Source organism: Gadus morhua, chromosome 1 (assembly GCF_902167405.1).
Source record: "Gadus morhua chromosome 1, gadMor3.0, whole genome shotgun sequence".
NCBI classification, from domain to species: domain Eukaryota; kingdom Metazoa; phylum Chordata; class Actinopteri; order Gadiformes; family Gadidae; genus Gadus; species Gadus morhua.
In genome coordinates, this window is record NC_044048.1 from 10,619,118 (window position 1) to 10,629,117 (window position 10,000).

General features: G+C 50.3%; 1 protein-coding gene across 3 annotated transcripts in view; it reads left to right on the forward strand.

Annotated features, from left to right (window-relative positions):
* iqsec2b (IQ motif and Sec7 domain ArfGEF 2b) overlaps positions 1–10,000 on the forward strand; it is a 29,835-nt gene that overhangs the window by 4,235 nt on the left and 15,600 nt on the right. The gene's annotated exons all lie outside the window — the stretch shown is intronic.

A 10,000-nucleotide genomic window follows, 5' to 3' on the forward strand; every position in this document is an offset into this window, starting at 1 on the left:
TGTAATCGTTCCGTAAACCTGCAACCCTTGAGAAAGGTTCCGCTCGTCTCCCCTCTGCCTCCTTCATGGCTACTAGCCTGGCAGCGGTCCTCTGTGGCAGAGTTCTCCTCCACTAATGGCACCGTGGACAATGCAGAGGCTTGGCCTTGAGCTGCGGCTCTTGTCTGACGTCAGGGTCCGTCAGAGTGCCTGCTCGGGGGGGGGGGGGTGGGGGGGGGGGGGGGGGGGGGGGGGCCGTGCCCACTGTGAGAGCAGCAGATGTTTAGTGCTGTTTATTTCGGGCAGAGGTCATGTGAGTTTGTTAGTGTCCTTGCATTTTGTCATGTATAACTGCATATACGTACTCCATTTGTGTGAGTTTGTGTTTGTGTGTGTGCGTGTGTGTGTTTGTGTATGTGTGTGTGTGTGTGTGTGTGTGTGTGTGTGTGTGTGTGTGTGTGTGTGTGTGTGTGTGTGTGTGTGTTTGTGTGTGTGTGTGTGTGTGTGTGTGTTTGTGTGTGTGTAATAGCCTATGTTGGTATATGCCTCCATCTTGGTGTGTCTGAGAATGTGTGTGTTTGTGTGTGTGAAGCATGGAGGAATTCACGCACACACACGCACACAGCATAGGGAGATTAATTAGTGTGACCTGAGTATAATTACCGCAGGCACAGCGATGCTAATTACTGCTTTGTGTGTGTATACGTGCGTGTGTGTGTGTGTGTGTGTGTGTGCGTGTGGTGCGTGCGTGCGTGTGTGCATGCTGGTGCATGAATGGATGCATCACCTGGGATGAACAGCCCCCCTGACCCCGTGGAGAGGCTGGGTAGGTGTGGATTGTTCTCGCACTAGCCGGGCTGAACCATGACAGCCCTTTATAGAAACGTACCACTTGGAGACCCACCCCTACCCCGTTGAGCAGGAGGCCTGGCGGTCAGAGATTGTGGGGCGGGGGGGGGGGGGGGGGGGGACACACACACTGTAGGGGGACCCTGTGTTCCTGCAGATGCGTGCTGGTTGTGATGCCACCGCGCGGTGTTGTATAACACCAGGAAGAGGACCTGAGCGACCCCCTCCTCCCCTTACTAACTCCCCCTCCGTGGTTTGACTTATGAGCTCCAAGAAGAGAGCGCCAAGGGGGGCTCTGTGTCTCAGCACATCCCGGTTCTCCTCTCCATCCTTGTGTCCTCCCCGCCCTGCTACCCGACGGGCACTTCGATGCTGGCATGCAGGGTGGCGAGGCAGTGGAGTTCGCTCCTCGGGCTTTTGCGGGTTGACAGTAATTCTGTTGCTGGAAAGTGAGAAATGGGAATAGGCTTTTGTTTCAGGGCAAAAGCTAATTTTGTTGTATCGTCATTACTCACGGCCTCTTCTCTATTTATTCCGTCTTCCCCTCTTAGTCTCTCTCCCTTTCTCTCTCTCTCTCTCTCTCTCTCTCTCTCTCTCTCTCTCTCTCTCTCTCTCTCTCTCTCTCTCTTTCTCTCTTCCTCACTCTAACACATACTCATGCCCATTCTCCTCCTCACCATTTCTGTTTGCCTGCTGCAGATATGACTCAGAGGAGCTGCAGAAATTACTTCTATGCTCTCTCTCTCTCTCTCTCTCTCTCTCTCTCTCTCTCTCTCTCTCTCTCTCTCTCTCTCTCTCTTTCTCTCTCTCTCCCTTTCTCTCTCTCCTCCCTCTCTGTCTCTCTCTCTCTCTCTCTCTCTCTCTCTCTCTCGACCTCCCCCACCCGTTCTCCTTGAAACCGTTCTTCTCTTCTCCTTCATCTTTCCGTCAACCTAGCTCTCTCTTTCTGTTTGTATCTCTCTTCTTTCTCTATCTCTCTCTTTCTCTATGTCTCTGTCTCTCTCTGTCTCTACTCGTCTATCCCTCTCTCTGTCTCTCTGTCTTTCTGTCTCTCTCTTTCTCGCTCTCTTCTCCTGCTCCGCCTCTTCTCTCTCCAGATGTATCCACTCCCCTGTTTATCTGTTCCTGTCAAAGTAACACCTCCCTAGAACACTAACCCCTTTTTTTGTCACTCGGTGGAAACATGGTTCCCTGAGCCTGACTGAACACCTCTCTGCCTGCCTTCTCCTGTGTGGTCACAACACAACACTTTTGGATGGACGTTGCATCCCATTGTATGTGTTTGTGTTTTTCCCAGAGAATAGTTATCTTATTTTTTGCTCATGTGAACGCTAAGGTTAAGATAATGTGTAGTCCCTGTTCTCAATCAAGGTTTCTTAGAACCAACACTCCAAGCCACTGAGGTCGCTGATTTCTCAGAAATAATCACCCTCATTCCCTCATTATTATTCCAAGTTGTCCCTCATTGAAAACATTGGCCTCCAATAAACACATCCCATGAGATATGGATTGCTTTTGTTTTTGGGGTCAGAGCTTAAATATTGTCTAGGAACCAATCGTCGCTGATCAAGAGGATGAGGGGTTTTAGCGCGACGTAGATCTAAATGGCGGACGCGTGTGGGAGGAAAGATAAGTGGGTGGAAAATTTGCATTCACAACGGAAAATTCAAGCACAATTTTAGTGTTCCCAAGGTGATGCCTGCAAACCAGACTGCATCGCTTTTCTCAGTTTACAATAGTATGTATTGTAAATATGTAAGTCATAGTAAGTCATGATTGCAGTCACATAATATTAATTCATGTTTATAAGATGAAGTCACCAACAGGGCCCACTGCACATCCCCAAATAAGGACACAGGAAAGATCCAGCTTTGTGTGTGTGTGTGTGTGTGTGTGTGTGTGTGTGTGTGTGTGTGTGTGTGTGTGTGTATATCCATGTGTGTGTGTGTTTTCCTTTGGGGGGGGGCTTCCTAAAGAGCAAGATAGTGCACGAAGGCACATTGGCAACACCTTCCAGTCCCTTCGGTATCAATGCGTCAGCATTGAGGTACAAGGTACAAAATAAATGTACCTGTGCATCTCTCACAGAGAGGCAATCGTCAAGGAAAGTTGATGGGATTCATTTCTATTAAAGCAATACATTCTTGGAATGTGTCACCACCTTATCACAATAACCATGGTTGCCGTGGGAAACTATAAAGGCATTACACCGATTGGGCTATCCATATCCACCTCCACCCACCTCCACACTGACCATACCTGCCCGAGGCGGAGCTCCAGTCTCCGTACCTCGCCACGGCCCCCTCTTTCTTCTCCCCTCGGCCCCCCTAAGAGCGCTGTCCTGCCCTGCCGGCTGCCCTGGCTCTCCTAAAGCAAGACGTCTGTATGCAGATGATCACTGTGCAGGCACAGCGATGTGGGAGCCATGTGTTGAACAAGAACCCTGTTTGTGTGTGGTGTGAACACAGAGGAAAAGGTTAAAAAGGGGAAACGCTGTGCGTGTGGCAGAATATGCGAAACGTTGTGCAAGCACTTTTCTGCGTGAAGCTTTCGTTCGCCTCATCGTCATCGTCACTGATTCTGCTTCAGATAACGCCGCACATCTCCACAGGACGCTATTGTTTGGGGGATGTTACGCTGTTCATCCTCTCCCCTCCCCTATTCACATGCAGATAAGTAGCACTTGGAGGCCGGATGTTACTCAAATACGCCGAGCGTGTGCACGGTGCTCGCCTGAGCGGCGTGGAGAGACCCTGGTTACCGTGGGAACACTGTGAGCTCTTCTGTGAGGAACTCTGTGGGCGAGAGACAGAACGGAGAGAGGGAGAGAGAAGCAGAAGAAGAGAGGCAAGCAGTGGGAGAAGGAGCAGGGTGAAAGACAGAGGCCGGATTGAACGCCGGAGAGAAAAGATGGGAGAGACAGGAAGTGACCGGCTCTGCCTGAAGGCCCTGGTCGGTCTTCCTTCCTGCACATCTTTAAGGTCCTGCGCTGTGAATTAGCATGCAGTAGACCACCCGGTTTATAAGACACGCTATCAACATGAATGTGGGCAGGGTTTTATTGAATTCATTATGTCATGACTGCTTTGGCAATCTCTATTCAAACGCAGCTTATTTTTTCCATCTGAGCTATTTAAGGAAACACATATGTGCACACAAACAAACACACACACACACACGCACACAGAAGTGCGTGTGCACGCAGCGCATACACAGCGTAGAGCAGGTGCTGGAATACGTAGTCAAGTCGTAAGTGTAACCGGGCCCCTCCCCAGTCAGTGTTTTCGCCTGGCAGTTAATGCCAAACGCCCACACAGGCAGTCAGCACTGTTGCCAAGCAGCAGGAGACTCAAGCTCAGAATGGGAAGTGTGGAGACTGAAAAACACCTAACTTGAGGCTACATCACTATGTGTGCGTGTGCATACCTGCGTGCGCGTGTGTGTAGTGTGTGTGTGTCTGTGTGTGTGTGTGTGTAGTGTGTGTGTGCGTGTTGGGCGGTGATTATCAACCGTCTCTCCTTGTCAGCAGGAGTCGGTGAGGTCACTCTCTGGAGGAGGTGGCGTGACGCAATGGCCTCCCACTCACTTATTTGTAGACACTATGGAGGAATCAGTGACTCCCTACAAATCCTGTGCCTCAGAAAACCAGCCCATCCCTGTGGACTGTGACCATGAGCCGGTGCCATCAGGGGTTCAGTGTTCAGTCAGTGTGTGTGTGTGTGTGTGTGTGTGTGTGTGTGTTTTTAGCAATGTGTGTGTGGAGCCTTGGTGGAAGCGACTGGGCTGTAGTTCCTCTAACGGCCTACAGGGGGCTTGCAGTGGTCGACGCAGAAATAACCGCCACCGTTCTGAGACAATGGGAGAATTGTTGTCTTGTTATACAAAGTGAATAACGTTTTCCTTGTTTAGTGGTCCAGAATCAATAAATTCATCTGTACCTGTGTCTTTAGGATCTCAGTAACATCTCTGTGTTATGTCTTTCCAGAGGTCCCGACACTTTTATTCGATTCAAAAGTCTGCTTCTGTTGGCAAAGATCTGAAGCATTGGCGGCGCCCGTAACCCGATGAAATCTACGGCTTCATAGCTGACGTGTGTCAATCAGTGGGTGATCCACGGACGATGCGTCCATGTTGTTTGTCCATGGTTGGAATGCACGCACAGCATAGAGCCCAGCTACGTACGGCACACAACGGCAGATGCCTGCGTCCACAAATGCTGTTTTCCTCTTTCAGAGATCGCTGCACCTACACACTGACATCACTCCCTCCCTCCCTCCCTCCCTCCCTCCCTCCCTCCCTCCCTCCCTCCCTCGCCCACTTTGTGTGAGTTACAGGAAGTAGTCTACCACCCCAGTAGGCGTCCTATTTCCATCCCCACCGCCCCCCACCTAACCCCTTCCAAACACACACACACACACACACACACCAACCCATGCGCCACGCTAGCACCCTCAATTAGCTGTTCCTCTTTGCTCCTGATTATCACCACCCTTTGCCCTCCTCCATGTTCCCACTCTCCCACTCTCTCTCTCTCCTCTCTCCGCCCACTCTCTCCTCCCTCCTAGACTCTGGGCCATCGCTACGCTTCGCTGCAGAGTGCAGCGCGCCGTGTACGCCATCCACCTGACCTTTGGCTCTTTGTGTCACGTGTGTGTGTGTGTGTGTGTGTGTGTGTGTGTGTGTGTGTGTGTGTGTGTGTGTGTGGGGGGGGGGGGTTATCTTGGACCTCTGTCCCTCTCAGCCCTCTCACCCTCTCTGTTTGTTCATTGGTTGTAGAGTGTAGATGTTCTGACTGCTTCTGCTGTGTGCAGTAGACATGAATGAATGCAGAGACGCAGATGGCAGGGCAGACCGTGTTATTGGGTCGTTTCAGTCATAGGCGCCATGGGACCGGCGCACGGCGCACAGAGAGCCTCTTTACATGTCGTCTCTGTGTGCGCCTGTTTGTCATGCAGTCATCAGGGGAGGCGGAAGTACTTGATTGCGATGCTCCGATGCAGATTGAGAGTCTGTCAGCGCTGCCCAATGCAGGCGGCTACAGGCATCAGCCAATCCTGGCAGTGTGGGATGGCAGTTCATACCAACACAGCTTGCACACGTTCTTACATAATAGCATTTCTCATACTCTTCACAGCCCGCCGTTCCAGTGGCAGCCGGTTAAGATTCTTATTTACCTTTGCATATCCATGTAAATCGTTTTTGGCCATATCATGGAAGAAAACACACAACCCAAACTCCCAGGGAACAAGAAGCAAACACAGATCCAATCTCCTCCCTTGGTATTCTGACTTGAACACGTTGGCGTAGAATGACAATTATCAGGAGCTCGTTTCTGCGGCAGCAGTTTATTTCCAGGGTTCCTCACTGAACTTCCAGCCTTGTAATCTCTAATAATAGAAAGGGAGCTCGTCTTCACGCACTGAGAGCTCCATTAAGTACACCGCTGTCAGGTTATTCACGCTTAATTGGAACATTTTATCACCTTCGTTAAAGCAAACGAGTGCTCTGTGTGCTCCATTATCTACTCAGCATTCACTCTGAAGCACTCTTATCTCTTTAGATCTTGTTCCTGATGGTTCCTCACGTCCCGTACAGTGTACTCGAACAATTCGGTTTTTTTCCCCCTGCTGTTTCCATTAGACTCGCTCCATTTACCTTCCAACATACATCTCAATGTAAGCCATGGGTGCATTAGATTACCTCCCATGAAACCAAAATAGGATACATCTTAACATGTCTTGATTGCTGCATTAGATGCTCTGCTGATCTGTTCATCCGCATTCATCTCCTTCATGTAATCATCCATTCATTCGTTTTCAGGTGTTGCCGTTTGAGTCTGCGTTGTGTTGTCTCCTCTGTGTGCTCGGTGCATCTCCGCCGTGCCTCACAAACAGGGGGTGTGTGTCCTTCATAGCAGCTGGCTCCACAGTCAGTAGCCTGCCATTTACATGTTAATCCCCCTCGCTGCTGCCCTTTAGCCCTCCCTTCCTCCCTTCCTCGCTCCCTCCCTTCCTCCCTCTCTCACTCCCTCGCTCGCTCACTCACTCACTCACTCACTCACTCACTCACTCACTCACTCACTCACTCACTCACTCACTCACTCACTCACTCACTCACTCACTCACTCACTCACTCACTCACTCACTCTCACATCCTGCAGTTGATACTCCACTGATTACTGTTGGAGAAGAGGGAAGGATGTAGAAAGAAGGCTGCCATGTAGTATATGCTTTTACACTTTTACATGCATAACCAAGGGCAGCACTGCATTTTTGTACGCGTTGTAGAAATCCATACTTTTGCTTGAGTTGGTTACATAATAGACTCTTTCATCCCCTCCCTACCTCTTTCGCTATCTCTCTCACACTGTCATCCCAGCCACCCTTCTAGTTCTCTCTCTCTGCTTTTCTCTCTTTCCCATCAAACAACCTTGGATTTCCCTTCCTTTTCCACAAGGTCTCTCCTTCCATGCCACGCCCCCCTTATACTGCTATCTTTTAGCAATATGTTCAACACCATCAAAGCCTGCATCCCATCAGCAAGTCAGGACTGTCAGTCTTACTGCCTTCCCGTCAAGTCGAGCAATTTTACCAACAAAAAGAAAACCTTGCCTCACAAAACCCTTTTGCGAGGTGTTTCATCTGCTACACATCGCTGGCTCCTATCTCTCACCTATCCTACATTCATCTACTACCATCACGGCTTCTGTCACCGTATGATTTATATGTTGCCTTTACTTCAATGTTCTCGCTGTCACGCTTTATCACTGACTGACTGGCTATGTGTTTGTGTGTGTGTGTGTGTGTGTCTATTTGTTGAAATGTGTCTTTGTTTATATGTGTGTTGTGTGTGTGTGTATGCGTGTCTATGTGTTTATGTGTATGTGTGTGCATCTATTTGTCCCTGTGTGTGTGTGTGTGTGTGTGTGTGTGTGTGTGTGTGTGTGTGTGTGTGTGTGTGTGTGTGTGTGTGTGTGTGTGTGTGTGTGTGTGTGTGTGTGTGTGTGTGTGCGTGCGTGCGTGCGTGCGTGCGTGCGTGCGTGTGTGTGTGTGTGTGTGTGTGTGTCTATGTGTATATGTGCGTGTGTGTCTATGTGTCTATGTCTGTGTGTGTGTGTGTGTGTGTGTGTGCGTCTATACGTGTGTGTCTATGTCTGTGTGAATGTCTGCGTGTGTGTCTATGTATGTTTCTATGTGTGTGTGTGTGTGTGTGTGTGTGCGTGTGTGTGTGTGTGTGTGTGTGTGTGTGTGTGTGTGTGTGTGTGTGTGTGTGTGTGTGTCCCATGCCTCTGTCCTCTGTCTCCATCCTCTCCGTCAGTGTCCGGCCGCCGTCCATCTCAGGGCAGCCCGTGTCGGCCCCCTCCACCCCCACCTCAGCCTCGGGGCCCCCCCTCTACGGCGCCCCGCTGCCCCACAGTCTGACCCTCCACAGCTTCAGCCTCCATCAGTACTGCTGCCCCTCCGCCGACACACACCCCCACCAACAGGGGGGGGGACCGGACAGGTAAGGGCCCCGCAGCACCGCGGCCTGCTGCGGTCCGCCGACTCAGACACGCCCCTTTCCTCTCCCCGACCAATGGTTGAACGCCTGCACCCGCTAAAAGAGAGCCCCGGCAAACTTGCATTCGCAAGAATCCTGATGAATCCCAGCCACAGTGTCCCCGTCGTCCAGCCCCACCCCCCCACTCTTTAAATTGCCCCGGCCTGTTGTTGCTTCTCCCTCTCTGCCTGCTGCTACCCTCACTCCCCTGGCTCTCTCCCCTCCTCTGACTGCCTCCTCCTCCCGCAGGAGGAAGCCCTTGTTGAGGCCTCCTGCTGCTTATAGCCAGGTGTGTTCAGTAAAGGAGCCCTGTGCCGTCCCTCTCTCTGTTTGTCTGTCTGTGCCTCTGTGGACCTGGGCATGATGCTAGAGGGAAATGTGTGATTGGGTGTTTGTGTTTCTGTGTGTGTGTGTCCATGTGTGTATGTTTGCATCCGTGTATGCGTGTGTGTGTGTGTGTGTGCATGCATGTTGGTTTGTGTGTGAGCGTGAGTGTGTACATGCACGTTTGTGCGTGGGTTTGTGTTTGTGTGTGTGTGTGGTGCATCCAAACACATTTGTGCATGTGCAAAATAGTGAGAGCGATGGAGGTAGAGTTGGACAGATAGAGGGTAGTAGAAGGTGAGCAATACTCTTTGAGGGGGGGCTCTTACATGCACTGAGTCACAAGCAAACCTGGGTAATTCTCACCTCCTCTCTCCCCTTCTCCCACGTCTTTCAGTGACTGATGTTCATGTCACTGCATGATGTTCCAACACTGCCACCTACTGCCACAGGCCAGTCCTACAGAGTGGTGGTCATTCCCTCCTCTGAACGCATGAATTCACCCCAGATTGATATGCTTGAGTTGCTATGTATGTAACATACCTACATTCCAGCTGGACTGCTTCTCATGCTTCTTTGTGCTGTTTGTCTTATGCTATCTTTCCATTTTGCCGCGCTTTATGCTAACGTTGTGTGACTGTGTTTATCTCTGTCTTTATGTTGGTTTGTTTGTCTGTTTCTCTGCTTGGCCGCCTCATTCTCCGTGCTGTCGCTCTCCAAGAGAGGAGGAAGATGAGGAGGTGGCCCATCAGTTCTGTTGCCCCCCGTCGGGCTGCAGTAGCCCCTCCTCCCGATGACCGAGTCATACCACGTTACCTGCGGATCAGCGCTATAAACACTTTACTGCTTCCGCACTGTCGTGGCTGGAACCAAACTGAAGCAGGCTCTTAGAAACGCATGCTGACTGTAGCCGTATTTTGCCGCACGCTGAGGTTCTGGATTTAGTGTTTGCGCTCGTCAGTCAATTGTGTTATCAGAAGTGTGATGTGTGTTTCTTACACTTGTTGACTGCTCCGTTTACTGGTCTTGAGCTGTGTATCAGGCTGTCAAAACAAATTGTGGTGTACGTATTGTATTGCATTCCCTCGTTACTGGGAGGGCCATGTGCATCGCTTTATGGAACTGGTTTAGTCATCTCAGCGATCTTCTATGCACAGCACTCCCTTCTTGTTATTCATGTGCATCATGTCATGTCAGCCTTTTTAATTAAGAATATATTTCTGTGTAAATGATAATTAAATGTTGTTTTTAATGAAGCATTGCTATGTTTATAATCGTGTTTGTTTCCATAATTTGAATCATGCTAATC